The 25357-nt window shown below is 47.0% G+C and overlaps 1 protein-coding gene across 1 annotated transcript in view; it reads right to left on the bottom strand.

The window, feature by feature from the left end:
- Positions 1 to 25357, bottom strand: part of RANGAP1 (Ran GTPase activating protein 1) — a 317592-nt gene that overhangs the window by 5093 nt on the left and 287142 nt on the right. The window lies entirely within an intron of this gene.

Here is a 25357-nt window from a genome sequence, read left to right on the forward strand (position 1 = left end):
TATTTTCTGAAATGTATTTAACAAAAGTCATTACTTTTTTTTTTTTTTTTTTTAGAAATTGCCATGTGCTATGCTTCATGCTGCCAACCAAGAATACCAAATCTTTTTCCAAATCACCAAATTAAAAACCATATTTTTAAAAACATTTAAAAATGTCAGCAGGTAATGTAGGCACAAAGACTTTCTCCTACTATAAATTTTAGGGGAAGAGAGAGGTTAAAACACAAAGACAGATTGTGCTTTGAAAACACACCATGAAAGGAAATGGCAATCAGAAAAATAATCAAAGGTACTAATATGTGCCTGCACAGGAAATGCTTCTGAATAGGGAAGATGTTTGCTTCCTGCTGCTGAGGACAGCAGAGACCTCAGCTCTGATTAGCGCGCATGGTGTCAACCGGAAAGAAAAGATCAATGTGGAGCTAGGCATTTTTCCAGTGCAAGAGTCCTGAACCCAGCTGTAAAGGGCAGTATTGAGAAAAAAAAAACAGTTCAAGATGAGACAGCCACATCATTCTGAGAAACATAAGAAAAGCTGAAAGGTACACTGTCTTCAGATCCTGCTGAACAGAAGAACCCAGAATGCACTTATCAGTTTCTCAGTATATATCTTTGTAAAAGTGCAACAGAAAAATACAATTCCTCCATCTCAGAAGGGGGGGGGGTGTGGTGGTGGTGGGGGAATAGGAAGGCGAGGGCAACAAACATCCAAAAACCAGAGCCAACATAAATATTTCTGGAAGGCCCCCATGAGGACGGGACTTTGCAATGGTTTGAATGGATGGAAAGGAACAACTCTTTTTAACAACTGTTGCCCTGGAAGTAAAAGGTTCTGCAACACCAAGAGATGCCCTGGGCATCTGCTCTAGCCAAGAATGTGATGCACCAAACCTGCAAATTTTTATCATCTACTCGAGGTAGACAATACTGCTAAGTGCCTGTGCTGTACCACGACTGTTCCTGTTACTAGAGAAATACTCTGTCCCCATCTGTTGACAGGGTGGTATAAACCCACAAGTCTGGACTGGTCTAGCAATAAGGAAATGTTTCTTTCAACCTCTCCATCTTATGAGTAGTTGCATACTTTAACAAGTGTTCAGTTGCACAATCAGGTTATATGACCATCTGTCTATGTCAGAGCTTTGTAGAAAAACCTAAGGGCCTTTATTATGCATGTGCTCCTCTGCTACAGCATCTCTGTTTCTCCCCTCAATTCACATTCATCTGACAATCATTTGTACCATACACAAATTATAATCACCATGTGAGTTAACTACACTGCCACTAGATAACTAATCTTAGTTCATTGTCCAATTCTGTACTGTAGCTGAAAAGTGTGCAGTAGTCAGGCAAGCTAATCACAAATCTTTACTCTGCATAAGTTGTTTCTCACAGGAAATTACAGGAAAATCCTGATTCCTATTGGGAGAGTGTGTTTATTCTCAATGTTTTAACTTTAGATGTGTGATACAGCCTCCATCATTCCCCAGTGAAGAATGGGGAATGCAAAAATCTGTTTTCAGGCTTTATTGATTTTGTATTATGCAATTTCATGAAATGTATTCTTTGTATTATAGTATATGCAGTTGTTTGTAGAAATTTAGGCACCCATGGTCAAACTATGTTTCAATGAATCTCTAAAGAACAGAAGCTGATGCAACCTCTACATGGTACAAGATTAAACATGTCATCTTTCTGCAAAATTATTTGCTGATTTTAACAGATTGAAAACTACACACTCTGAAGATAGCACTTGTAAAAATGCTTGGGCACCCTTTCCAGTTGATTCATTTCTATTTTATTTTTTAAAGGTCCTAAAAGATGATTGACTTGTTAGGCTTTCAGTTAATTGGGTGAAGACAATTCCACAGCTGAACAAATACTCTGACACTTCTAGCCTCAGGTTGTGAATGTTGTTCTATCATGGGCTCCTCTAAGCAGTAGCTGCATGAACATTTGAAAATGAAGATAATTCACTCTTAAAGCAGGCGGCTAAAAAAAAAAAAATCTCCAGCTAGCAATGTTAACTGTAAAAAAACATTATTAAGATATGAAAAGTTTAATGGAACTGCTGAAATCAAGACCAGGAAACAGAGAGTAGGATTAAATGGACAATTTTCTCAGTGGAAGGGAGTGGGGGCAGTGGAGTGCCTCAGGGATCTGTATTGGGACCCTTACTTTTCAATATATTTATAAATGATCTGGAAAGAAATACGAGGAGTGAGATAATCAAATTTGCAGATGATACAAAATTGTTCAGAGTAGTTAAATATCAAGCAGACTGTGATAAATTGCAGGAAGACCTTGTGAGACTGAAAAATTGGGCATCAAAATGGCAGATGAAATTTAATGTGGATAAGTGCAAGGTGATGCCTATAATTTTATTTATTTATTTAACAGCTTTTCTATACCGACATTAAAGTACACATCATATCGGTTTACATTTCAACTAGAAAGGTGGAAAGTTACAATGAACAGGGAGGGGGAGATGGGAAAACTGGCAGAAAAGAAGTGGGAGGCTCTAAAAACAGTGAGCTTCGCACAAAGCTGCAACTAAAAAGGCGAGAAGGATAGCGATAACGGAGCTAACTTTATGAGGGTACAAAATTTACCATAATTACATAACAAAAATTTATAGTATTTACAGATTACATGATTTCAAGAGGTTGGGTTGGTCATCAAGGTTAAGGCGGAAAGGATGTCGCGATTAATCCGGGAAAGCCTGGTGAAAGAGCCAAGTTTTTAGCATTCTTCTGAATTTATGAGGGCAAGGCTCGAGGCGGATATCGGGAGGTAGGGTATTCCATTGCTTGGGACCAGCAATAGAGAAGGCACGATCCCTTGTGGCTGTGAGGCGGGCTTTCTTGAGTGAGGGGACTTGAAGGGTGCAATTACGGTTCATTCTGGTGGGGCGGGAGGATTTTGTGATTTTTGGGGTTCAGTGAGCCATGAGGAGCTATGTTGGTGGATGGCTTTGTGAATAATGGTTAGGGTTTTAAACAGGATGCGGAAGGAGATAGGGAGCCAGTGTAGGTCTTTGAGTATGGGTGTTATGTGGTCTGATTTACGGGTGTTAGAGATAATCCTTGCTGTGGCATTTTGTAGTATCTGCAGGGGTTTGATGGTGGAAAGAGGGAGGCCAAGGTAGAGGGAATTGCAGTAGTCAATTTTGGATGACAAGGTGGCTTGTGTAACAGTTTTGAGATCGTGTGTATGGAGTAGGGGCTTGAGCTTTTTTATAATCATGAGCTTGTAGAAACCTCCTCTAATAACGGAGGAGATGTGGTTTTTTAGGCTCAATTGTGGGTCTATTAGGACTCCTAGGTTTCGAACAACTGGTTTCGAGGTGAAGGCGCTGGTCATAGTGTCGTTGGGTGGAGCAAGTTTAAAGGTCTGTTGGTTGTGAATGAGGAGTAGCTTTGTTTTGGCACAGTTGAGGGCAAGCTGGAGGGAGGTCAGAAGAGTGCTAATGGAAGAGAGACATTTTTCCCAGAAGTTTAGAGTGGCAGTCAATGATTCTTGGATGGGGATGATGATTTGGACATCATCTGTGTATATATAGAATTTGAGACCCAGGTCAGGTAGATTATGACAGAGGGGGAGGAGGTATATGTTAAAAAGAGTAGAGGAAAGGGAGGAGCCTTGGGGCACTCCTTGCGAGAGGGAGAAAAGAGAGGAGACCGAAGTCCCTAACTTGACAGAGAAGTGTCTGTTAGCTAGATATGATCTGAACCAAAGAAGTGCTGTGCCAGATATGCCAATCTCTGCTAGGCGTGTGATAAGGATATTGTGGCTTATTGTATCAAACGCCACAGAGATGTCTAGGAAAGCGATGAGGAAATTTTGACCATGATCGAGGCCAAGGAATAGCAAGTCCATAAGGGAGAGGAGGGTTTCAGTGCATAAGTTTTTGCGAAAGCCAAACTGTAAAGGGTGAAGTATGTCATTGTCATCAAGGTATTCCATAAGTTGTGTGTTTACTACCTTCTCCATGATTTTAGAGATGAGTGGGAGGTTGGAGATGGGGCGGTAGTTTGCTGGGTCTTTGGGATCAAGAGAGGGCTTCTTGAGTAGGGGTTTGACGACGGCATGTTTAAGAGGATTAGGAACTGCGCCAGTGGAGAGTGAGCAGTTAATATCTGCTAGGGGTTGAGCAATAACATTGGGGATGGAGAGTAAGATTTTAGTGGGGATAGTTTCAGAAGGGTGGTATGCAGGCTTAGATTTCTAGAGGATGGTCTCGATTTCCTTGGAGGAGGTAAGTTCAATGGTGTTTAGTGAATTTTTCGAGGAGGGGGGGCTGTGGATGGGCGGGAGTGGCGGGGTGGTGGCAGGGGGAAAGGTGAGGAGTATGTTGGCGATTTTATTGTGGAAGAAGCGGGCGAGTTTTTCACATTTGATGCTCGCTTCTTCATCAGCGACGTTGCTGGTGGGGGGGTTAGTGAGGGTTGCGACATATGAGAAAAGAGCCTTGGGGTTGAAGGTGTATTGATGGATTTTAGTGGCGTAGTAGTCATGTTTGGTTTTTTGGATGGCAAGACGGTAAGTGTGTAGATGGGATTTGTAGGCAGCGGAGCGCTGTGGGGTTGGGTCTTTTCCCCAAGCTCTTTCCTTAGATTTGAGGTTTTGTTTCATTTGTTGCAGCTCAGATGTGTACCAAGGTTTGTTATTGGAGGGAGAGGTGCGTTGCTTGCGGGTGATGAGGGGGCATATATTGTTGGCAATGTCTTGGGTGAGGCTAAGCCAAGAGTTGAGGGCTGTGTCAGGGGTGGAGCAATCTAGTTTGTTGAGGGATTCTGATAGTGCTGTGGTAATCTCTTCAGTAGTGCAGGTTTTGCGGAAGGAAAAGGAGTTGGAGTTTTGTGTATGAATGTGGGAGCTGTTGGTGTTGAAGGAGAGGAGAGTCTCAATAAGTGAGTGGTCAGACCATGGTACAGGGGTGCAAGAGGGGGGTGAAGGGATCTGGAGAAAATAAGGTCCAGGGTGTGCCCTGCATTGTGCATGGGGGTAGATATGTTTTGGGTGAATCCTAGGGCTTGAAGGGCGGATAGGAGGATTTCGCAGGACGGTGAGAGGGGGATGGAGTCAACATGGAGATTGAAGTCTCCCAGAAGAATGGCAGGTTTTTCATTGTTTATATTACTGGAGATAAGTTCAATGAGTGGGGAGGGGTTTCGTTCCAGGAGGGGCATAGATCAGGCAAATTTGGAGGTCGGTAGATTTGAAAAATTCGACTTCAAGCTTAGGTGGGGGGTTGATAGCAATAGGCCTGAGTTTCAAGTGTTTTTTGGCAAGGAGGAGTATGCCACCTCCTCTTTTGTTTGGTCTGGGGATGGAAAAAATGTCATGAGAACAAGTGGGGAGCTGGTTCAGGATAACAGTGTCTGTGTCCTTGAGCCAGGTTTCCGTGACTGCACAGATGTCAGGGTTGTGGTCAAGGATGAGGTCATCAAGGATGTGGGTTTTTCTGGAAAGGGAGTGGGCATTGAAAAGCATAAGGGAAAGGGTGGTGAGGCCAAGGAATTGTGTGAGGGGGGAGATGAGGATGGGGAGGAGGAATTTGCGTTGTGGTTGCAGGTTATCATTGGGAGGGAAGGGAGGTCTGAGCATGGGGTGGTGGATACGGGGGATATGGAGAGGAAACTGTGTGGGGGGGGGGGCATGATGGGCCGAGGTTAGGAAAGGGGATCAGGGGGGAAAGAGATGCTGGGGGGGAGGGAACCGGTGAGAGGATTGGGGAGACTATGGAGGAGGGGTATAGGAGCAATGATTGGTAGGTGACGAATAGATATATTGTGGTATTCAAATAGTAATTACCAGAGAGTCACTCTCAGTTGCATGGGTGTACTGCTCTTGCTTGCAGTGCGAATCAGTGATGTCAGACGTTGGCGGAATGAGACTGTCAGCCGATGGAAGGTGAGCATGGGACCCCGGCAGGTCTGCGCCGGTGTGCGCGGGGCTGGTTGGAATGAAGGTGGACCCGATGTAGTAAGCCTGATCGCTGAGGCAAGCATGGTTTCAGGCAAATGTTCTAGGTACAGCACGGGGGGACGCACAAAGAGGCGCACTAAGGGGCAGGCCCCTTAGGTCGCGCTCCTTCGTGCATGCGACGCCGAGTGGTGGTGCCTGCTTTTGAGTAGGTAGGCTGACCTGTGCTGGGATTCCTCCAATCGTCGAGGTGCTGAGGTCAGCGGGAGGGTGGGCACACGTGCCAGCGAGCAGATCTGGCGTTCTGAGGAGAGGCCGCATGCAGACGAGAGGGCCGGGCAGAGCGCAGAAGGAAAGGCACCCTGACCCCAATGGGTCTCTGCCGAAGAGCACGGGTGCAGGAGCTGCGGCGGCTTGGCGGCGAGGAGAAAGGGCCTTGGATGCGGCGGCGCCTGCTTTTGAGCAGGTAGGCTGACCTGTGCTGGGATTCCGCCAATCGGCGAGGTGCTGAGGTCAGCGGGAGGGTGGGCACACAGGCCGGCGAGCAGATCCGGCGTTCTGAGGAGAGGCCTCGTGGAGACGAGCGGGCCGGGCAGAGCACAGAAGGAGAGGCACCCCGACCCCGATGGGTCTGTGCCGAAGAGCACGGGTGCAGGAGTTGTGGCGGCTTGGCGGCGAGGAGAAAAATAACCCATGCTATAGTTACACAATGTTAAGTTCCATATTAGGTGTTACAACCCAACCCAAGAAAGATCTAGGCATCATAGTGGATAACACATTGAAATCGTCGGTTCAGTGTGCTGTGGCAGTCAAAAAAGCAAACAGAATGTTGGGAATTATTAGAAAGGGAATGGTGAATAAAACGGAAAATGTCATAATGCCTCTGTATCGCTCCATGGTGAGGCCGCACCTTGAATACTGTGTACAATTCTGGTCGCCGCATCTCAAAAAAGATATAATTGCGATGGAGAAGGTACAGAGAAGGGCTACCAAAATGTTAAGGGGAATGGAATAGCTCCCCTATGAGGAAAGACTAAAGGGGTTAGGACTGTTCAGCTTGGAGAACAGACGGCTGAGGGGGGATATGATAGAGGTGTTTAAAATCATGAGAGGTCTAGAACGGGTAGATGTGAATCGGTTATTTATTCTTTCGGATAACAGAAAGACTAGGGGGCACTCCATAAAGTTAGCATGTGGCACATTTAAAACTGATCGGAGCAAGTTCTTTTTTACTCAATGCACAATTAAACTCTGGAATTTGTTGCCAGAGGATGTGGTTAGTGCAGTTAGTATAGCTGTGTTTAAAAAAGGATTGGATAAGTTCTTGAAGGAGAAGTCCATTACCTGCTATTAATTAAGTTGACTTAGAAAATAGCCACTGCTATTACTAGTAATGGTAACATGGAGTAGACTTAGTTTTTGGGTACTTGCCAGGTTCTTATGGCCTGGATTGGCCACTGTTGGAAACAGGATGCTGGGCTTGAAGGACCCTTGGTCTGACCCAGTATGGCATGTTCTTATGTTCTTAAGACCAGATCTGGAGGACCAAGAATATGACAGAGCTGCCTGAAAACTAGTTGGATCTACAAAACAGAACACACAGATCACTGCAAATGATCTGCTGAAAAGTTCAGCAGATATATTCGAGTAGTTGTCCACAGGTCCACTTACCTTAGGGTTTTGTTCATCCACTGATGATCATAGTTTAAAGCCTTCCTTCCAACACAGAGTGGCAAACTTTGTATAAAAACTTCCTTTCAAATACTTGTATAAAAATGAGAAAAAAAAAGGCAACATCTGGAAATCTATGTACACTAAAGCTCCGTAGTATGGGAAATAAATTATCGGATCTAGAGGCAGTCATGAAATGTGACTTGGATGTAGTGGCTGTCAAAGATACATGGAAAACTGACTGAGATATAGTTATACTGGACTACAATCTATTCAGGAAGGACCAGGTAAGGATGAAAGGGGGAAGAAAGGACAATATATATAAAAATATTAAAGCACAGGATTGCAGGGCTCAAGGAGAAGGCACTGTGGGTTATTTATTTATATTTTGCTTTTTGGCACTTCAAAGAAGATTACATTCGGGTACTATAGATATTTCTCTATCCTCAGAGGACTTAAATCTGAATTTTACTAGGCTTTTCTCCTATTCTGTGTCTATGGGAAAATACCTTGATGAATCAGGCCCTAAGTTTGTACTGGAGGTCATAGAGGATGAAATGACTTGCCCAAAGTCACAAGGAGAAGCAGTTGGATTTGAACCCCGTTTTCCCTGGTTTGTAGCCCGCTACTCTAACCACTGGGCAGCTACTCCACTTCAAAAGATGGAATGGAGCATCTATTTATAATAGTATAATATGCAGAACTCCATCGCAAACAGAAGAAATAGATTTAATAGAGGGTATTCATAAAATCCATATGAAAGGGGAGGTGCTATTGCTAAGGGATGTTGACAGACATCCCAGCTGCGCTGTCTTCGAGAAATAGGGAGATCATGGATTCTCTGCAAGGAGAACTGTTCTGTCAAAAGGTATCAGAGCCCATCAGGATGGAGCAATACTAGACCTGGTAATCATGAACAGGATAGTATAATGTGGTTAAGTATTAGAGCTCAATAGATGAAACTTTATTCCAAGGCGAGAGTCCTAGACTTCAGGAAAACTAAACTTTATTAAAATGGGGGAGGAGGTCATGTGATGTGGTGGGCCTGAGCAGACACACAGCTTGGAGCTCCGAGGACCACCTCTCTTTCTCCCTTCATATTTTTTGTTTATTCTGAGCATTGGTGGCGGTTTTGGTGTTAAACTGTGAGCAAAAGCATGAGAAGCTGTTTGATCGTTTCAGCTACAATATTTTGTACAGTATGCCTGCAAGAGCTCTGGCAAAAGCGAAAGAGAAGGCCAAACCTGCTCCTAACAAAATAGCGGATATCCCTGAATCTGCCGAATTGGAATACTTAGTCTCAGTGCTGGTGATTAAACCGACTGACGCAGTAGTAAGAGTCCTGTCCGACAAATTCACCCATATTTTGACTCAAATTGCGGAGATGCAATCCACTTTGAGTGAAACTGGCCCGAGATTAGACCATGTCGAAGGGCGCATCTTGCAAGTGGAGGATGATACCCTGAAATTGGAAAGTCGTGTGCTTGCACTTGAAAAATCCTTGACAAGAGAAAGAGGAGAAGATTGATGATCTCAAAACCCGTGCTTGTTGCTCCAATCTCCGCTTTGTGGGGATTGTGGAGGACACAGATCTCGATGTTTTTAAGCTTATGGAGGATTGGGTGCTACCAGAGTTAGGACTCTCACCTTCAGGGTAAAATGGCTTTTGAAAGAGTGCATCGGATTGGGCCTAAGATGGCAGGGTGCACGAGACTGAAGACGGTAATTGCTAAACTATCTTATTTTCTCTACAAAGACCTGATTCTGAAAGCGTTATACAAGAAGGAGGTTCTGATGAACCTAAACCAGAAGGTTCTTTTATTTTTCAGGACTTTTCTAACCTGATTATGTTAAAGCGCTGGGAATTTTCATCTGTTTGCTCCAGTCTTGTGCAGCATAACATTTGGTTTTCTTTACCATATCCAGCTTTCTTGCGTGTGTGGCATCAAGGCAAATGTCTGAATTTTCAAGGAGCAGAAGACGCAAAGAAATTTGTGGCCACCTTATCAAATGCGTAATTTTTTTTCTTTAGCTGACTTGCTTCAATTTTTACTCAATGCTCCTTTTGGTTGCCTATATGCCCTTTAAGATTACCATGTGGTTGGGATTCATGGTGGGTCCTGCCTGTGTTGTGTTTTTGTTGAACTACTGCCATGGGGCCCTGCCTGTACACATCGGGTTGCAAAGTCAGTGATGGTTGCCTTCTTGGCTCCTTTTGGTGTGCAATTACACAACTTTGCTTGCTTGCTGAGACTTTTTATTTTTATTGTCTTTCTCCCGATGAAGATTTGTCTCCTGGATGTTGTTGGAGAACTTTTAAGTAGTTATGGACTTCCTTCAGGAGTGTAATATTTTCTTTCCTCAAACTTCACAGGATGATGTGGTTCCAAGGACACTGGACTCTAAGGACTGCTTTGTAGGGTGGCAAAGCATTTCGTTCTTTTTGTGATATGTGACAGTTAATAGAATTTGCTTTGCCTCCTCCTATTAATTTTTGTGGAGTGACTTACATCCTGCTACTGTTATAAAGTGTTACTGCTGTTAAGCATTTTTTTCTTTTCCTCTTTTCTCTCTTTTCATCTTCAGTTTACTTTTTCTTATTTTTCTATTCTTTTTCTTCCCACTTATTTCATGGGGTTATTTCTGCTGTGATGTGGGTGTGGTCCCCAGACATCATTTTGACTTCTTGCCTACCTTGTAGGAGATGGAATTGGTTTTTGGTTGCTGTGAAGGGGAAGGAAGTTGTGTTTCATCTCAAGGTGATAATTCTGTACTGGATCATTTTTGTGTTTTCTTCTCCGTGTGTGTGTGTGGGGGGGGGGGGGGGGGCAGTGAGGTTTGTGGCCCTTGCTTTGGTCTCAGTTGGATTTTCTAAAGGGTTAGTTCTCTACCTTAGTCATTTGTGTTGACTGATCATGGGGGAGCAAAATAAATATTTTCACATGGAATGTAGTTGGGTTGGGTACCCCCATTAAGAGAGAAGGTGCTTTCCCATTTAAATAGATTATATTGTCAGACTGAGTTTCTTTGGGAGAAGCATATGACTGACACAGAACATTCCAAATTTAAAAAGAGGCGAGTTTCCCAGGTGTTTGCAGCACAAGGCACATCAAAGAAATGTGGAGTGGCTATTTTGTTGCACAGGAATGTAGCCTTTCAACTTTCCCAGGCTTGTTCTGGCCCTCAAGGGAGATATATTGCAATCTCTGGTCTCCTTTTTGCTAAACCTTTTCGGTTGGCTTCCATCTACGCTCCCAAGTATGACCATGCATTCTTTACGAAGGTTGTCAGTGTTTTTGAATCCCTGGGGAATGTGCAAATACTGATTGGGGGGGGGGGGATATTTTAATTGTATTGTTAATGCCCATTTTAGTTATTTTTCTCAATTATGTTCCTCTGACATTGGAACCTTAGTCATTGCTGATCAATGCCCAGTATCATGGGTCCTCGACAGACTTTGTTTCTTCTGGGTCATTGGAGTGGAGAATGCCAAGATGGTTGGTCAGAGACCCTGTTTTTAAGGTTTTCTTGAATGAGAAATGGGAGGAGTTTGCCTATAATAATCATCAGCATTTCGAGACCTCTGTTCTTTTTTGGGAAACTGCCAAGGTGGTTCTTTGTGGGGAAATTAGCTATGCTATTAGGAAAAAGAAGGAATTGGATGGGGACATTATGTCTCTTTCCCATTTAACAATCTTTGCAACAACAGTTCTAACAAGTCTCCCCAAGCCTTAGGAAAGACTATTGGGCTGCCCATAAATTAGTCTGCGGATTAGCAGCTCAGTGGATTTCTGGTAGCAGCAGATTTCTCGGAGAGCCATGGTGCCTGGTTGGTAGCGGTGAGGTTTCTTCACAAAACTCCTCTATTTCTAATTTAAAACACAAGCTATTCCTCTATGGGAACAAACCGGGTAAGCTGCTAGCTAATCTGGTTAAAGCCAAATTCGCTTCTTCCTTTATCACAAATGTAAAGGGCTCAGGGGGAGCAATGTGTATGACCCCCCCCAAGCTATTAGTGAAGCCTTTCGGCTATATTACCAAACTTTATATACAGCTGAGGCGGCTTCCTGTGATATAAATACAAGTGTTAAGTTAACCACTCTAACCTCTGGGCATTTGGATTCCTTAAACAAGGTGTTCCATGTGTCAGAAATTCAGTGGGCTATTAAGGAATTGTCCTCATTAAAACTGCCTGGCCCTGATGGCCTGACAGTGCATTTCTATAAGATCCTGAGTGGCAGTGTAGAGTTGTGCCTTAAACATCTATTTGATGCCCTGGTGCAGGCCTGTTGAATACCTGATTCAATGAAAAGTGCAATATGATAGTTTTGCCAAAAACCATGACAGATGCTACCTTGGTTACTTCCTATTGCCCCATATTGCTGCTCAAAAGACATTAAATTGTATGCAAAGGTCCTTGCCAACTGTTTGAAATTTGTTTTACTGGACCTTATTTCTCGGGGACAAGCGGAGTTTGTTCATGGGAGGAGGGCCGTATTAAACATGTGCAGAATTCTCACTTCGTTAGAGAATTGGTGGTGTCTGGGGATAGTGGACCCATTATTAATTGGATCGATGCCAACAAAGCGTTTGACAGGGTCTCATGGTCATACCTACAGCACCTTCTCCCCTCTTTTGGGTTTCAGGGGTTCATTTGTAAGGCTCTTTCGGTTTCATATTCTAACCCTGAGGCTCGGGTATGGGTCAACAATTGTTTCGCAATCCCCTTTAACTTACAGAGGGGTACCAGGCAAGGGTTTCCTTAGTCCCCATTGCTTTTTATCTTGACCCTGGAATCTCTTGTTTTGACTAACTACCATAGTGGAAGCTGCGGAAGAGATGTCTGTCCCCCTTTTCTCAAAGTACTTTTCTTCGCGGATGATATTCTGTTTTTGCTCAAAGAAAAGGAATCTTTATCTAAGGTTTTAACTGTTTTTCATGATTTTGATAGTTTCTCTGGCCTAAAATTGAATCTGGTAAGTTGGAGGCTCTTGTCCTAATTGGGACTTTGCAAAGTGAGTGGCCAAACTTTCCTCTGCGATGGGCAAAAGACAGACTTAAATATTTGGGTTTAGAAATTCATAAAAATCTTAAACTATGTTATCACTATCCAGTCACTGTTGATAGACTTTCAGAGAAAGTGTGATAAGTGGATGCTTTTCCCCCTTTCCTTTATGGGGGCATATCGCGCTCATAAAGATGATGCTTTTCCCCAAGCTTCTTTATGTATTACAGATGGTTCCATTTTATCTTACTCATAAAACTATATTGGCTTATTTTTTAAAGATTTGATCTAAATTTATCTAGAGGGGTAAGAGGACTACGATGTCAATGAAAGGCCTGATGGTTCTCAGAGGGGATGGGGGCGGTGGCTTCCTGAATCTTACGTATTATAACATTGCCTGTAATTTGAGGTATGTGGGTGATTGGATGAGTTAGCCTTTACTCTGACTTTCAAATGGAGTCCGCATTAGTTGCATCACTTTCTTTATTGTATGTTCTTCACTCACCAAGCTCTCAGTTACCACTCTACTTGTCCAATTCTATGTGGGTCCAAGCTGCCCATACTGCTTGGAAAGCCCTAAGAACATGATTGAATCTCCTCTGGGACTGATCTTATCTCATCTACCTGGACAACGTTTGCCACTCTATGAAACACTTGATTGTCTGCGAAAAGCGTTGGTATTGCCTTTTGTAGATTTACAATGAAAGCAAGTGCAGTCTTTTGACTACTGTATTAGCCATTTGGGTTTCTGATCATAAGATTATTCAGCATATTTGTAAATCAAGTGTTTTATTATGTCTTCCTTCTCCCTCAAGTCTGAACAACACTCTTCTGGTGCTTTTCAGCGGTTTTCTTTGCTCTGCACGCAGAAGAAACACATTGTCTGGGTTGTATACCTTTTTGCACTCCATCACCACATAACAACACTTAAATCCTTAGCAGCTGTGTGGAGTGCAGATCTCAGGTTAGACATTGAAGATGATGTATTTATCTGCTCTTATGGTCTGTACAAAAGGTTGGGCTGTATCGTTCTTAGAGAATTACAGTTTAGAATATTGCACAGTGATCTTTTCACCCCAGAGGGCATTCCAAGCAGGGATAGCAGACCATGGAAATTGTTTAAAATGTGGCCATCGGAATGCCACATTGGCCCACGGTTTGTGGTAAAGTCCAATGGTGAGACAATTTTGGGATGCTGTCAGTCCATAGGGGCTTGGTAGCACACCACACTGGAATGTTTGGCTGGAGTGTGTGTCTTGGGTAGTGATCCTGATACTGTGGGATTTGGGAAAGAGGGGAATGTGTTTATTTACAAAGGCTATCTGTGCGTCCACATGAGGTCCCCCCCTTCAGTCTTGAAACAAAAATATGAGCAAGAAAAATAACAAACCGAAGGTGAACCCAACATCGTGGGGAGGTGGGCGGGATTCCTGAGGACTAACATTCTGCTGTCCTAGGAGAACACCTGTTATAGATAAGCAACTGTGCTTTCTCCTATAGATAAGCAACTGTGCTTTCTCCTAGGACAAGCAGGATGGTAGTCCTCACATGTGGGTGGATTACAGAGCTCCAGACTGCCCCCTGTGATCAGAAGGGCCCACAGTAGCCAAACAAGGTGCTAATGGGCACAACACAACTGCGGCACTGTAGGAAAAACAGGGACAGTCTGGCCCCACAGAGAGCATGATGAAAACAGTTGGGTTCAAGACTGGAATAGATTGCGGAGGACAAACTGGCCAAAAGCGATGTCCTGGCGACTATCCCTGTTGAGGCAGTAGTGAGCCGCGAATATGTAAGAGAACTCCAGGCATTGCTCTGCAGATTTCGGGACAGGGACCGCACACAGATGGGCCACTGACGCCGTCATAGCCCGCAAAAAATGAGTCTTTACCCTGCCAGCCAGAAGGAGGCCTGCAATCTGCTAGCTAGTTGGAAAGGGTCTGCTTCCCCACTGCTGTTCCCAGCCTATTGGTATCAAAAGACACAAAGAGCTGGGTAGACTGACTTGCTGTACGGTCCAAGTAGAAAGTGCCTGCCCGCTTGCATTCCAGGGTGTGAAGAGCATGTTCCCCCTGGTGAGAATGAAGCACTGGGAAGAACGTGGGAAGGATGATTGACTGGTGGCTGTGGAAAGCAGTCACCACCTTCAGCAGAAATTTTGGATTCATGCGCAGCACCACACAATTATGGAAGAATTTTGTGTAGGGAGCGTACGTAACCAGAGCCTGGATCTCACAGACTCTGCAAGCAGAAGTGATCGCCATCAGGAACATAACTTTCCAGCTGAGGAACTTCAGGTCACAGGATTTGAGAGGCTCGAACGGATACCTCATGAGCCTCGCCAGGACAATGTTGAGATCCCACGAGGTTGCCGGCGGGCGAAGCAGGGGCTTCAGTTGAACCAGGCCCCGCATGAAATGCCCGGACCAGTGGCTGGACTGAAATGGGCACCCCAGCGACCCCCTGGTGGTAGGCGCTGAGGGCACTGAGGTGTACTCAGACCAAGCTGGTCTGAAAGCCAGACTCTGACAGGTACCACAGATAATTCAGCAGATGGGGAAGCGGACTGGAGAAAGGGTCCAGTCCGTGGCTGCTTCACCAGGTGGAGAAATGCTTCCACTTCGAGCTGTAAGATTTCCGAGTGGAAGGTTTCCAGGATTCAAGCAAGACTCTGGAAACACCATCCAAGAGCTGTAAGGGCTGAAGGATCATGTGCTCAACATCCACGCCGTGAGGGCCAGGGCCCAGAGGTTCAGGTGGTGCAAGGTGCCCTGGTTCTGCGACAGGAGGTCAGGAGCCGTCCCCAGCGGAACTGGTGTGCTCATGGACAGGTCCTGGAGCAGAGGAAACTACACCTGCCTTGGCCAGAAGGGTGCCACCAGGATCATGGTCCCCCCATCCTCTCACAGCTTTGTCATAGTCCTCAAGAGAAGCAGAATAGGGGGGTATGCGTACATGAGACTGTGCCCCCAGTGAAGGGAGAACGTGTCGCAGGCCGGATGGTTCTTCCACAGAATCAGGGAGCAGAACATGCTCACCTTGTGATTGTGGGGAGAGGCGAACAGGTCCATGTCCGGCGTGCCCCAGCGATGGAATAGGTCGACTGCCACCGCCGGGTTCTGGGACCACTCAGGGTTCAGGGCCTCAGCCAGACCACCAGCGTGTTCAGGTGTCCTGGCAGGTAGGTGGCCCGTAGATACATCCCCCTGGAGAGGTCCCAATCCCAGACCTGTATCGCTTCCTGGCAGAGGGGGGAAGGAGCCCGTGCCACCCTGCTTGTTGATGTACCACATCGCCACCTGGTTGTCTGTTCTGATGAGGGTGACCTTGGAGGTCAGTCTGTCCTGGAAGGCCCACAGGACGTACCGGATAGCCCATAGCTCCAGGAAGTTTAATCTGGCAGGGGGACTCGGCCGCAGTCCAAAAACCCTGGGTGTGCAGGCTGTCCGTGTGGGCCGTCTGTGTGGGCCCCTCCACTCCTGAGGCGAAGCATCAATGGTGAGGGTTACCTGGGATGGCATGGGCTGGAATGGGAGTCCAATTTCCAGATTGGACAGGGCCTCCCACTAGGTCAGGGAGACGAAGAGGGTCCGTGACCGTCACTGGCACCTCCAGATTCTGGGATGCCTGCCACCACTGGAACCGCAAGGCCCACTGCGGGTCCCTCATGCGGAGGCGGGCCAAGGGGGTCACATGGACCGAGGCTGCCATGTGGCCCAGCAGGTGGAACAGCAGATGGGCAGTCACCCTCACTCTGTTGTGAACGAGGGTAGTCAGCGAGGAGAGGGCGACCCCTCGATCCCTGGGCAGAAAAGATTTTGCTTGTGCCGTAACCAACCTGGCACCAATGAAGTCCAGCCATGGAGACGCATTGAGATGTGACTTGGGGAAGTTGATAATGAATCCCAAGGTCTGTAAGGCCTGAACCGTCAAGGCCAGAGCATTCAGGGCCCTGGAGTGTGAATCGCTCCGGATTAGCCAGTCGTCCAGGTATGGAAAGATGTAGACAGAGCGACACCTGAGGTAGGCAGTCACCACTGCCAAGCATTTTGTGAAGATGCGTGGGGCTGAAGCCAGCCCAAAGGGCAGCAGTTTGTACTGAAAATGTGCCGTCCTCACCAGGAAGTGGAGATACTTCCTGTGGTTGGGGACAAATGCAATATGGGCGTAAGCCTCCTTTAAGTTGAGGGAGCAGAGCCAGTCTCCTCTTCGGAGGAGCGGGATCAGCGTGCCCAGAGAGACCATCTTACGATAAATCGATTTAACGCCCTGAGGTCGAGAATGGGGCAATAAGCCACCATTCCTCCGGAATGAGGAAGTACCTTGAGTAGAAGCCGTGACCCCACTGCTCACGGGGAACCAGTTCTACCGCGTCCGCTGCTAGAAGGGCGGAAAGTTCCGATTGAAGGATGACCTGATGGGCAGGTATACCCTACGATGAACATGGGGGGAGGTCTCTGAGAGCCTGCTGAAGATCAGGCGGTAGCCCTGGTGGACAATGGAGAGGACCCAACGGTCCGAAGTGATCGCTTCCCAATGGCGGGCGAAGCAAAGGAGCCTGCCACCAACAGGGGGATCGGCCGCCAAGGGAACCGGCGTCTGGCTCACGCCCCCTCGCTGCCAGTCAAAAAACAGCAAATGGGGCTTGCTAGGGGGCTGGTTGGGCCCTCAGGACTCACTGCTGCCGGCCCCAACCTCTAGGGCTGGACCGAGGCGGGCGAGTACGGCCAGCTGGAGGGAAATACTTTCATGGCCGGTAGAAGGGCTTGCGAGATCCCGGCCTGGAGGACTTCCTGGCGGCGGAAGGGCCTTCAGAGGGGTTGGCAGAGAGTTGCTGAAGAGTATCATACTGATCTTTCAGCTGTGCCATGACCTCTTTCATCTTGTCCCTGAACAGGCTCTCTCCTGTACAGGGCAGGTCCACAGGCTTGTCCTGAACCTCCGGTTGGAGATCGGAGGCCCGGAGCCAAGCCAGCCATCTGGATCAAACACCTCCAGCAGCTAGGCGAGCTGCGGTTTTGAAAGTGTCATAGGTAGACCTGACCTCATGTCCACCCGCCTCAAGCCCCAGTGTGGCAATGGCTGCGAGGGATTCCTGCTGTTGCTGGGGAAGGCCCTCCGCAAACTCTTCCATAGGTTGTGGTCATATTGGGTCATGTACAGTTGGTAGGCCGCAATATGGGCCACCAGCATAGCCTCCTGGAACATTTTCCTCCCTAAGCCATCGAGCTCCCTGTGTTCGCGCCCCAAAGGGGCAGAAGCGTGTGTCCGGAAGCATCTGGCCTTTTTAAGCGCGGACTCCACCACCGCAGACTGGTGGGGTAAGTGCCGCTGTTCAAAGTCCATGGCTTGAACCAGATAAGTCGCATCAGCTTTCCTGTTCGCCAGGGTAACAGACACCAGGTGTTCCCACATATGGAGGAGGAGCTCCTTAAAGATGTCGTGAACTGGCACCGCCACAAACTCTTTTGGGGCATCGAACTGGAGGACCTCCAGCATGGGTATCCTCCTCCGTCAGGAGCTGGAAGGGGATGGTCTCAGCCATGGCCCTTACAAAACTGGTGAATGGCAGGTCTTCGGGTGGAGATCGACGCCAATCCTCCAGAGGGAAAGGCTCTGAGAGGGGGTCGTCTGAGAACTCGAAGATGCGTCCGAGGAGTCATCGCCCCACAGGTCATAGGGGCCCTCCTCCTCGCTGGGGTCCGGACACAGAGGGTGGGGACTGGGAGGTGCGCTAGGCCTGGGTCCCAAAGGCTGTGGGGGCACTGACAGCATCGATGGACCTTCAGGCATCGAGGGGGGCATCGGCCGTGGTATACTGGGGGGGCGGAACCGGTGGTGGCCTGGAGAACCGCGAGCATGTGCGCTCAGGCCCTGAGGCCTCATCCTCCTCGGAGGACCTGGGAATCGGGATTGCTCTGGTGGAGGGCGTCAGTGGCCAAGGAGGAATCTGAGGCCTCTTGGGCACCGATTGCGTTGATAGAGCGCAGAGAAGGACATCCAGACTCTCCAGCAGGGGCTCAAGCAGCGAAGGCGGAGGCTCAGGCACCGGCAGCTGGATGCTCTGAAGCACTTTGAGCACCGCCGACTGCACCCTATGGTCGAACTCCTCCTGAAAGTCCTGGGTAGTAAAGGACTGATAGAGGGGGGACGAGGCGCCGCCGGCACACCCTCTGAGGAATTTTGAGGGGGCCCGACGCCCAGCACCTTTGCCGGTGGGGAATGCCTTGGGCTACCCAGGGCACTGTAGGATGGAGCCTCCGGTGGCCGGTGCCACTTCATTGGCGGTTCGACAGCTGCCGATGCCGCTCTGGAACAAGAACCGTGTCCGGAAGGTGACTAGTGTCAATGCTTCCTGGGTTTCCAGTGCCCGGCCCAGTCTTTCCCCAGTGCCGAGGACAATGACGACCCTGAGGTTAGGGGGAGGAGAGAAACTACCGAGGATTGATCTCCCTCTCCTTGATCCTTAGGGGTACTGGAAGAGATGGGGACAGTTCCCCGCGGTCTTTAGGCGTGGAGGATACAGACGCCGAAGTGGAGGGTTTTGAAGAGCCAAAAAGCTTCTCCATTTTATCAGGCTTGGACGACGCCCTTTGGGGGTCATTTGATCGCACAAATGACATCCTCAGATGTTGTGCGAGGCCCCCAGGCAGATGATACACACATGCGGATCCATGATGGACATGGTCCGCGGGCACTGGGGGCACAGTCGAAAACCCAACGCCATCGAAAGAGAGGCCGACGTGCGGTAAATGACTGACAGAGACCCAAAAACGGGATTTGGGAATCGACCGCGAATAACGACGGCAAAAGCCAAGGATACCTACCGGAGGAACCAAATGCGAAAGGGGACCCGACGCAGAAAACCCCCCGAAAAAAACAGCCAAAAACGCTTTCAAGGGTTTGGAGCTCCATAACCGTGAGGCTACTGCACCACAGAAAAGAAGAGAATGAAGGGGGACTTCGCGTATATAGCAGCAAGCTGGGCATGCTCAGTCTGCCAAAGTTTCTAGAAACTTTGATAAAAGTTTTCCATGCTGGGCTCCATCTGATGATGTTACCCACATGTGAGGACTACCATCCTGCTTGTCCTAGGAGAAAAATGTGAACCAAGGATCATGGGGTGGGGGGAAAGAGAATAAACTAAGGATCGGGGAATGGGAGGGAAGTGAACTGGGGTAAAATCAGGGGTTCCTGGGGAGAGTTAGTGAACCAGGGTGAGTAAGGGGTTTGGGAAAGGGGAGTAAACCTGGTAAATGAGGCATTTATGGGAGGAGGGAAGGGAATCTGGGAGAGACTGAGGGGATCGGGTATGAATGGGGGCCAAGGGCTGTGGCTTTCTTCCCTCCTCCTCCACCCCATCCTATTCTTCCTTCCTTCTCTACCTCTGTTCATATCATCCCTCTCTTCATCTTCCCTCTCCATCCACTCCCATCCTCTATCCTCTCTCCTCTCTACTGATACCTTTTCCTCCCCCTTCTTCCTTATCTTCATTCCCTTTCCTTATCCTCCCACTGACTTCCTCATCCTCGCTGTCTGTCCCCCTTCATCCCATACCTCTCTACAATCTATCATCCCATTCCCAGATTCCTTCCCACCTGCCTCCCCTGCCCCAATTACTAATATCCCTTTTCCTCTAATAAAGAACCACAGAAATGTGACTCTTTTTTTAGGAAGTAAAAAAACCCAAACCTATTATTTAAATTGTAAATATAGAGAAATTTTCTTACCTGCTAATTTCCTTTCCATTAGTTCTGCTACACCAGTCCAGCCATTACAAGTAGGTTATTTCCCCCACCAGCAGATGGAGGCAGACAACACTGTTTTCCTTTGTGACATCACAACAATTACTTAGGAGGTGGTGCTAGTGGCAGGAATCCAGAATCCTGACAAAGCTTTGGGTCAGACCCCTTGCAAACACAAAATATCAACCATTCATGACAAATTCAATCATGAAATGAAATTTCCCTGCCCCTAGGAGGAGAAGGAAAATATCACCACAAAGGGGACCACGCTGTGAGTAAACGCCTAAATGCGACCTTCAGTATCATCCTAACCAAAACAGTCTGATAGTTATACAGCCATGCTTCCTGGGTGGATCCTGGAATGGTGTAGCAGGACTAATGAAAAGGAAATTAGCAAATAAGAAAATCTCTCCTTCCATCTCATCCAGCCATTACAAATGGGAAGTACCAAAGCATTAATCACCCGGGTGGGAGGAAGCGAGGGCTGCCGATAAAACCCCCTCTCCATATATGGATTCCTCTTGTGGAAGCACGCCAGATGATAACACTTTACAAATGAATTCAGGGACCACCAAGCAGCTGCCCTGCAAATGTCAGTGGGCGTGAGAACATACACCTCTCTGCCCAGGAGGCAACTGCACCCTGGTGGAGTGTGCATGCACAAATTCAGGCAGTTTCTTGTCTTTAAGCAAATACACCAAATCAATAGTGTCTTTTATCCAGCAGGACAAGATAGCCTTAGAGGCCACCTCCCCCTTAAAGGCCACATAGACCTCCAAACTGTCCAACTTGTGGAAATCATTATTAACTTCCAAATAGAGCAAAACCATCCTGCATACATCCAAACACTGGAGGGACCAGTACTCCGACCTGCACTCCTTGCAAAAAAACATAGGAAGGGAAATCATTTGGTTTACATGAAAGGCAGAATTCACCTTAGGGATAAATGACGGCACTGGATGGAAAGTGACCACCAAAAAAGGAATACAGCAAGACAAACCTTGCAATTCTGAGACCTGCTGTGCGGAACAAATTGCCATCAGGAATGCTGTCTTCAGGGAAAGATCCTTCAGTGAAGATTCTTTTAGAGCAGTGGTTCTCAACCCTGTCCTGGGGACCCCCCCAGCCAGTCGGGTTTTCAAGATATCCACAATGAATATGCATGAGAGAACATTTGCATACACTGCCTCCATAACATGCAAATTTTCTCTCATGCATATTCATTGTGGATATCCTGAAAACCCGACTGGCTGGGGGGGTCCCCAGGACAGGTTTGAAAACCACTGTTTTAGAGGCTCAAAGGGAGCCCCCATAAGAGCCTTCAACACCAAATTCAGATCCAATGGGGGAACAATGGAACGAAAGGGGAGCCGCATTCTTTTTGTGCCTCTCAAGAAGGGAGATACCCCCAAGCAGCACCCTGTAGTATGAAATAGCAACTACCTGCACCTTCAAGGAATTCAAGATGAGTCCCTTATCAAAACCGCCTTGGAGAAAAGTCAAAATACAGGATACCTCCACTTGCCAAGGAAACTCCGATCTGATACTACAAAACTGCTTAACAGTCACTAAACATGGATATAAGCCAAAAATGTGCACCAATTGTGGGACTTCAAAAGGGTAGAAATCACTGCAGAGGAATACCCTTTCTTGCAGTGTCATTTCCATTCAAAAGCTAGGCTTTAAGACAAAACATAGCTGGACTGTCCATTACCATGGGTTATTGAACCAGAAGACCCTGCGCCCTTGGTAGACAGAAGGACCGGTTCACTTACAACCACATGAGGACAACATACCATGGTTGACGAGGTTAATATGGCACCACCAGAATGACCACGTTGCTTTCCAATTTCACTCTTTGGAGCAGCCTGCCTTTGAGTACCCATTAGGGGGAAGGTATACAGAAGTGCGCCCTCCGGCCAGGGCTGGTCTATGATGTCAATACCCAATGACCCCTGTTCCCAGTGCCGGCTGAAAAATTGATCTACCTTCACAGCATCGTGTTACCATCAGATCCACATGTGACCAATCCCACCTGCGACAAATCAGGTGAAATGCATCCAGACAACTCCCATTCTCCAGGATCCAATTGGCTCTGGATGAAAAAGTTAGCCTGAATGTTTTCCTGACCAGCAATATGCACTGGTGAGAGCAATTGCAAGTTCTTCTCCACCCACGGGAATAGGAGTTAAGGTTCTAATGAAACCTCCGACTCTAGGTTTTACCCTAATTCACATATGCCATTGCCATGTCATTGTCCAAGATGACCCAAACAGACCTCCCCTGAATCAAGAAGAAAACGAAGGCTGGTCTCCAGACTGTTAATGGACCAAGCGGCCTCTGTCAGAGACCATCCTCCCTGATCCACCTGCTCCTGACAATGAGCCCCCCAACCCGAGAGATTCATCATCATTGTCACTAAGATCCAGGATAATGTCGTCACGCTGACCCCCTTTAGGAGATGTGCAGGGTCCATCCACCAGGCCAGTGACTCTCATACCTGTGGGTACATAGTAAGCTTTACCCCGTAGTCCTGAGACTCCGGAGACCATCTGGATAGGAGCAATTCTTGAAGTGGATGCGTATCATACCACGCGCTAGCACGCCAAATAGAGATCCCTTCTCTCTGGCCGCATCCAATACACCACAGGCCTTACAGTGACGCATCGTGGTCTCAATGTGGCACCTGCCGTGAACAGGTGTGAGAGTGAAAGGGAGAAAAAACAGATGTACCGCGCATAGGGAGAAATCAGTCGCACCATGCCAGAAGCTGCCTGTGAACTCCCCTCAAGCCGGTAACACCATACCCTCTCCTTATCACCTTCTATCCTTCCTTTTTCTTGGCAAACACTTGGGGGGGAGGGAACAGATAAGGAACCAGAGGGAGATAGACCCACTCACTACAGACCTAGGAGCAGGGAAAACTCGTTGCAGAAGACAAAGAGCAGGTTTTTTTCCCCTCTATCTTAAAAAAAATAAAAAAAAATACTATCAGCTGGACGTGGTGGTGTGGAAGAAAACAGCTTATGAGGCGGGGGGGGGGGGGGGGGGTTATTGCAGGAAATCCTCGCTTCCTCCCACCTAGGCAATTGAAGCTTTGGTACTTCCCACTTGTCAGGGCTGGACTGGTGTAGCAGGATGAGATGGAAGGAAACATTTTCTTACCTTCTAATTTTGGTTCCATTAGTCCTGCTACATCAATCCAGGACTCACCCATGAAGCACGGCTGCATAACTATTAAACTGTTTTGGCTAAGATTCCATGATGGTCAGTTTTGGGTATTCTTTCCGAGCATTATTACCTTTGTTTTCCCCCTTCTTTCTCTTGTTAGGGGGGCATGGAAATTTCGTTTCGGTTGAGCTTTCTCTATTAATAGTTGATGCTTGTTATATGACAGGGGTCTGACCCAAAACTTTGTCAGAAGGATACTGGATGCCTGCTGGTAGCACCACCTCATAATTAGTAGCTGTGATATCACACAGGAAACAGCGTCTGCCTCCATAGGCTGGTAGGAGGAAATAACCCAATTGTAGTAACCAGACTGGTGTAGCAGGACGAGATGGAAATGCAAAATTATGTAAATTTGCCACACAACTGCAGCAGATTTTTAAAAAAACTACCACAAAATTTGCTTACTTTTGCCATAGGAAACTGGAAGCTCAGCTCTCTACTACCACACAGTACACCCAAACTCAGCGTGAACTCTCTACTATCATACATCTCAATTACATACCTTCTTACATGTCACGGTATTTTCCTGTCCCTGGATAGGCTTTTACAACTAGTAAACTGTAAGAGATCACAGAAAGAGGAAGACAGGTGGCAATATCTGGAAAAGCTGAGAAACTGGGAAAGTAGTAAGGAATGCAAAAATTCAAATGGAAGGAAAAATAGCAAATATTGTAAAACAGGACGACAAAACTTTTTTTTTTTTTTTAAGATATGTCCGTGATAGGAGGAAGTGAAAAAATGACATTGTGAGACTCAGAGGTGAAGGAAAGGAATATGTAGAGGCTGATGAGATAAAAGCAAAATTGCTTAAATATTTCTGTTTACTGTGGAAGGAACAGGAGCAGGACCACAAATTTGAATAAGATTGGAAGTGAGGTAAACCTCAATCGATTTTCAGATATGTGTGTTCATGAGCAGCTAATGAAACAAAGTAGAGAAGACAACGGAGCTGGATAACATACATTTGAGAATACTAAGGGAACTTGGAGTTCTGGCAGCTCCGCTGACTGACCTTCTCAATATTTCTTTGGAGTCCGGAGAAGTTCCGGATTACTGGAGATGGGCAGATGTGGATCCTATTTATTAAAGTAGAAGTAAGGAGGAGGCTCAGATCTACAGGCTGGTTGGTCTGATCTCTGTGGTGAACAAATGAAAAAATTAAACTTATCTGATAAAGCAGAGTTGCTTACCTGTAACAGTGTTCTCTCAGGACAGCAGGATGTTAGTCCTCAATGTGAGTGACATCATCAGGATGAAGCCCAATCATGAAACACTTTTGTCAAAGTTTCTAGACCTTTGACTGGCACACTGAGCATGCCCAGCATACCACCAACCCTGCATCCAGCAGAGGTCCCCCCTTCAGTCTCGTTTGTAGCAAAAGTATGAGCGAAAAATAAAATAAAACGTAAGCGAACCCAACTCCGCGGGGTGGTGGACGGGTTTCGTGAGAACTAACATCCTGCTGTTCTGGGAGAATACTGGTTACAGGTAAGCAACTCTGCTTTCTCCCAGGACAAGCAGGATGGTAGTCCTCACATGTGGGTGAATAGCAAGCTTCAGGAATACCTGAATAGAATGAACCAAAAACATCCAACGACGTGTAACAGGCACAACTGGGGTGGTTTTGGGTATGAGGGCAGCCTGAGTTTCTCAGTGGGTCACAAGAAGGAAGGTGGGTTATTAAACTGGAAACAAATTGCGCAGGACAGACTGGCCGAAGATGAAATCTTGCCTGCCAGCCTTGTCGAGACAATAATGAGCTACGAATGTATGGAGA

Source organism: Rhinatrema bivittatum, chromosome 2, assembly GCF_901001135.1.
Source record: "Rhinatrema bivittatum chromosome 2, aRhiBiv1.1, whole genome shotgun sequence".
NCBI classification, from domain to species: domain Eukaryota; kingdom Metazoa; phylum Chordata; class Amphibia; order Gymnophiona; family Rhinatrematidae; genus Rhinatrema; species Rhinatrema bivittatum.